The sequence below is a fragment of the Planococcus citri genome, chromosome 2 (genome assembly GCF_950023065.1).
Source record: "Planococcus citri chromosome 2, ihPlaCitr1.1, whole genome shotgun sequence".
Taxonomy (NCBI): Eukaryota; Metazoa; Arthropoda; class Insecta; order Hemiptera; family Pseudococcidae; genus Planococcus; species Planococcus citri.
Window position 1 is genome coordinate 71,976,937 of NC_088678.1, and position 6,265 is coordinate 71,983,201.

Sequence of the window (6,265 nt, forward strand, 5' to 3'; positions counted from 1 at the left end):
GCCATAAAGTTGGACGTCACAAAGGATATGGATATTAAAAGTGTTAGGAATAAAATTCAACTAGCCTATCGATGGAATTAAAATCAACTTGAAGTACCTCGTAATGAGTGATGATGACTTTTTTTAAACCTATCAACAGGCCCATGCTACGCTCTACAGATGCGCTTATGAGAAAACAGACTGCGAGTATTGGATGAACTGGACTTTTCCCACGGTTAGAAGTATGAAAGTATTTTTTAATATGAAAAACCAGATGTGGACACCGATTACAAAAGGCATTAAACCGCCGATGACAAGTTTCCCTCTAATTCGAAAGGTAGGTATATGTATACCTACCTACTTAAGTTCGATTCATTACACTAGGCACTAGAAAAAGAGACATTTTCGAGAAATTGTGATTTTTTCGCTCCGGCCCTTTACCCAATCTGTTTTAGAAAAAGAGGCCAAAACATCGAAAGATATCATTTCTGAAAATGGGAAAATATTTTTGAATGTGGTGGTGACAATTATTTGGTCATAAGTGCAAATTTTAAAAATAATTAATGTTTTCGGCTACCACATTTTTCTTAATTTTTAAAATGACCAAGAAATTGGCACCACTGGATTCCACAATTTGGCTAAAATAACCCATTCGGTACCGCCCCTTTGTACCAATGACGAGTATACTCGTCGAGGGGTCATTCCATTTCAATTTGACCCATATTTTGACCCCATGTCTTTCGATTTTGTTCAAATTTTTTTCACATAACCTACCCACCCAACTACTTGAAAAAAAAAACGTCAATAATCCCCCCAGCCCTCTCGAGGGCCCAGTGGGAAGGTTTTATTTTGCTTTAGCAATTTCCTGAAGTATTCCACTTCGAGGGCTCATAACTTTTCCGCTAGAAAACTTATTGACTCGAAAATAATTTCACAGTTCAAAATGGCATCCAAATTTCATTCAAAAACGTTCATGTAAAAGTTCATAAAATTTTTATTAAAGTTCAAAGTTGAACTTTCAATGAAAGTTCAACTTTGGACTTTTGAAAAATTTTATGAACGGGAAGGGACTAGAACAAAATTTATTGCGGTTTTCTTACTTATTGAGTGGGTAGACATTGTAAAACAAATTTGAACAAAATCAAAGGACATGGCTTTCGAAATCGCATTTTTTTTTTTGGTCGAATTGCCATGAAATAATCCTTTACCATCATACTCTTTTGGAACTGAGCCATCTTTTCCAAAACATGTTGGTAGGGACTGGAGCAAAAAAAGCTCGATTTTTTCAAAAATGCCTCCTCTTTGAGGGCCACATATCCCTTTAAGAGGCACCACTGAAGCCAACATTTTTTCCAAGTGGCTTTCAATCCAAAGTGAAGATCTCTAATAAACTTGATCAAAATTCGCTATCATTTAATTTGCTGTTGTGATCAGGAGGAAGGGGTTCAAAGGTGCTGAATTGACTAGTTTTTGTAAAACTAAAATTAAAAAAAAAATTGAGAATAAACGTTTGAATTTTTTAATAATTAATACTTTACAGAACGTATATGAATGTACAGATATGAACCTGGATGCGAATGCGGTAATGGTTTTTTACCCAGAGGCAATAAATTACTACAGGGTGTTCCAGAATAACCTTTCACTTTTGTTTTATTAGTAGCTCTGAGAGAAAAATGGTTACGGAAATTTTTTTATAACCAAAATGAAGTAGAAATGTGCCGTTTTTAGACCATATATTTGAGTTTTCATTATAAATTAAGTTTTAAAAATTATTCCACCAAGATGTTTTCCATCATTTTTGACACAATCGACCAAACGTTTTTTAAAATTATTGAACACTTTGTTGAGCATTTCTCTTCTAATCAGTCTTGATTCACGAATAATATTATCTAGGAGCTGTTTCAGAGTCCTAGGATCATCTTGATATACTTTTGACTTGAGGTAACCCCATAAAAAAAAATCACATACTGAAAAATCAGGGGATCGAGGTGGCCATGAAATTTCTGTGTTCAGCGAAATTATTCGATGACCAAAATGCTCACGCAATAAAGAAATCGTGTCCGTTGCGGAATGACAGGTAGCGCCATCCTGTTGGAACCAAGTAACTCTATACTTGTGTCTGCGTTTCAATTCAGGAATGAGAAACTCGTTTAACATTTTGCGATACCTCTCACCGTTCACCGTTTCATCAAACACATACGGTCCCACTATACCGAATTTAGCCACGCCCATCCAAACAGTCAACTTAGCGGAGTGTAGAGGTTTCTCGTGTATTATCATCGGATTCTCTGTCGACCAGTAGCGCATATTTTGTTTATTCACATCACCGTTTAGATAAAAATGAGCTTCATCAGTAAAGAGTAACGAGTTCAATGGAATCTCACCAGTATCAATTCTTGTAAGCATATCCTCGGCAAATGATTTTCTTCTCACAAAATCAGTTTTTTGTAACTTTTGAATGATTAAAATCTTATATGGATGGAAACTGAGGTCTTCAGATAAAATTCGTTGCAGAGAAGTTGGTTTGATTTTTAAATTTAACGCTCGTTTACGTATTGAAGTGGTAGGGGTAGTCTGTACTGAATGCCTTACTCGGTCCGTTGTTTCTGGCGTTCTTACTGATCTTTTCCGACCTGTAGGCTTATTTTTACAAGCATGAGCGGTTTTCTCGAAGTTTTTTACCCATAATTTCACTGTTGGCCTCGATGGCACTTCACTTTTACCGGTAAGTTTAAAATGTTTGCGGAAGGCACGAATTGCACTAATGTAAGAGTCATTATTTTTGAAAAAGGCCTTTACAATAAAAGCGCGCTGCACAGCCGTCCACTTCTCCATGGTAAAAAATTAATACTGAAACATAATTCGGCATGTGTTGGCTACCTGGAACCGCTTTTACCATTCCCCTAACACCATTTGAACGCAGATCAGTGCTCACCAAAATGTGAAAGGTTATTCTGGAACACCCTGTACTTTCGATCGGAAACCTCGTTTTTTGATTCAGATAAAAAGAAGCTCTGTTTTGTTTATATTGAGGCAGCCATCCACTCATTCGTGAAACGAAATAGGGATCGGAATCGAGGACATTCCACCATAAAGCATTAACAAAGAACATTAAAATAGTTGATTAGGTACTTAAGTATGCTATTGTTATAGCTATAATAATGTAGGTACTTACTTAACTATTTTCTTATTTCTCAAGTCAGTATCTACCTTACCTAACTGTATGTATACCAAGTACCTTTGACTTTTTAAATTTTATTGAAATCAAATACAGAAATATTTCTGATGATTTTCTTCAACTCGGATCATTTATGGTAATCAGTATCAGAATTCCATTAGGTACTAATTAATTTCCACGTGTTTCATCAGGAAATCTTAATGAAGAATTAAAGACGACTCATGAAATTCTTGGGGTTTACTGATTCGAATAGTGGATCTGAATTAGAACTGTTCAGACTTTATCTAATCCAGACTTTCTCTACCTAGGTTTGTCAATGATTCTAGGTTTAGATTAAATAAACGAAAAGGTTGTCATTTTACTCTATTTTGGAGTAATCATTCTGATTGAATATCATTGCGTTGATACAATTTAGCTACACATTACCTCGAAAAACAGATTAAATAGGCACCAAAATAGTGGGAATAATCACACATTATGCGGTAAGTTTCATTTACACGCCGATTTGGTGCAATTATTAGATTCTGGGGGATAAATGCACTGTTTTGAAATTATTTTTTCAGTGTAGCATAACAACGTTGGAAATCGTCAATAGAGATTGCTATCATAATAAGCTGCGTAATTATTCGTGAAATTCAGTCAACATTGATCAGATATTATGAGCTTATCTCCAGAGAAATATCAATACCTATCTAAAAACATGCCTACGAGAATCTGCTCTAATAACAAACCTATAAAAAAAATACAGCGCGAAACTGTCACGAAAATTATCATAACATGTACCTACACTTCGGTTACACTTGGTAAGTGCATAATTATGAAAGAGGCAGAATTTGCCAGTCACCAAAATGAAAGCCTACATCGCTATCTGTGCTGGAATGTTACTCTTCTCTTATATGGTAAGTATAAGTGAGAACGATCTAATTATTATTATTATTATTTTTTTAAATAAAATGATAAAGACTTATTCAAAAATGTGCTCAAAACAGACGATTTTTTTTTTTTTAGAATTCACAAACGGTCGTATACGTCGCGAGATTACACAACTACACAATCATATCGGATAACGTGATAACTTTAAATTCCACCATTTATCGGTCAAACATGGAGCATAAAGTTGCCATGAGATTCAACGTCACAACAGATATGGATGTTAAAAGTGTTAAGAAAAAAATTAAATTTCTGAATGAATTCAAATTAACATCAACTTGAAGTATGCAAGTGATAGACCTAATTTTTTTATACCCATCAACAGGGCCAGGTTACGATCTACAGATGCGATTATGGGAAAGGAGATTGCGAAAATTTTCAAAAATGGAATTTTCCCACAGTAGCAAGTTTGAAAGCTGTCTTTAACATGAAAAATCAGATGTGGACACCGATTATGGAAAGCATTAAACCGCCGATGACGAGTTTCCCTCTAGTTCGGAAGGTATAGGTACAATATCTAATCTTCAAAAAAATGATAGATAATATCAAACTGTTTAATTTTTTAATATTTTAAAGAACGTTTATGAATGTGCGGATTTGAGCCTGGATGCTAATGCGATGATGGTTTTTTACCCAGAGGCGATAAAATACTATTATCGAGTGGAACTACCGCTCTTCTACTCCAATAAAACAAGGGCCTTTACGATTTGGATGGAAATAAGCATTCATTCGTTTGTGAAACGAGACAGAGCTCAAAATCGACGAAATTCGACCCAAAAAGCATTAATCTAACAGCATGCGAATACTAGACACCTGCGCAATGTGCGTAGCTTGTTTTGTTACTCTTAATAAATCATTCCTGAATAATTTATTCTAAATCATCACAAAAAAATCGCTTGAAATCGTCATAAAGAAAACTCATTTCTCACCCCAGGAAAAAAATTTATTAGAATTCAACATAAAAAATCAATTTAAAATTACCATGAAAAGTTCTACCTAAACTACGTAATTTAAAAAAATGAAATTCTAAATCATTAGGTAGGCAAAAATCTATCCTAGAAATCGGCAAACAAATTTATTAAAATTACTAAATTCAAAAAAATTTTATTTGATATAATCACAAAAAAGTTTCAAACTGAATCATCATTGAACAATATCCAATCATTTATTCTAAATCACCACAAAAAAATCACTTTGAAATCATCACTTGTCATCACGAAAAAAATCCATTGAAATTCATCACTAAAAAATCAATCTGAAATATGAAAAGTTCTGAACTAAATTTTAAAAAATGGAATTCTAAATCACAAGGCAAAAATTTAAGTATTCTAAGAATCACCAATAAAATTAAATTTATTAAAATTGCTATACAAAACAATTTCACTCGAAATGATTACTAAAAAAAATCATTAGAATTCAACTCTAAAATTAAAAAAAAAATAACATGAAGACAAATTAACAAAACAAAATAAACTCGCTCTTAGATTCGTCATTTGTACCTATATTTTTTTTAATGTTTCATCAGGGCGACTTGTTAGTTGTTATTTTGTATTTTCGTTATATATTATGTACTCGTATGTACTCGTAGGTACCTATTTTAAAAATAAATTCTTAAATTTAGGTGTCAAGTTATAATTTTATTAATTTGTATATTTATGTATACCTTCAAGTTACTTCGTATCATACTCTTATTGTTTAATTTCTGTTCTCAAAATACTTACATACAGGTGCTAAATTCGTTGAATTGAATTTTTTTATGCTCCTGAAAAAAATTAAAAGACTTTTTGATTTTCCAAAAAATGATTTTGAGGAAAACATAAATTTTTTATATTTTTTTTGTTTTCTTTTCAGCAATTTTGGCAAAATAATGCAGCATAATATGTACAGGGTCTTCCAGAATAAACGCTCACGCAACAAATGATCCCAGCGTCTACCAAACAGATTTTTTTTCAATTTCAAATACACCACTAAATTCCTCACTTCGGGAGGATTCTAAATACGTATCAGATCAGTTGGTTTGAGCTCGTTGAAGCATCAGAATGTACCCTTTTAAAAAACGCTTATTTTTTAAAAAAATCGAAAAATTTGCCAAATTTAGGAAATATTGAAAAACTGTTGCAAAAAATCCAAATTAACGCATCTAAAAAGGCCGGCATGGAGCGTTGTGACTGTCTCCGA

At 33.2% G+C, this 6,265-nt stretch overlaps 1 long non-coding RNA gene across 1 annotated transcript; it reads left to right on the forward strand.

Annotated features, from left to right (window-relative positions):
- Window positions 1-3,874: 3,874 nt before the first annotated feature.
- On the forward strand, window positions 3,875-5,078 carry LOC135834364 (uncharacterized). The gene is made up of 4 exons (XR_010556656.1): window positions 3,875-4,056; window positions 4,166-4,318; window positions 4,413-4,589; window positions 4,664-5,078. It is a non-coding gene; the product is annotated as an uncharacterized LOC135834364 (long non-coding RNA).
- Window positions 5,079-6,265: the final 1,187 nt, after the last annotated feature.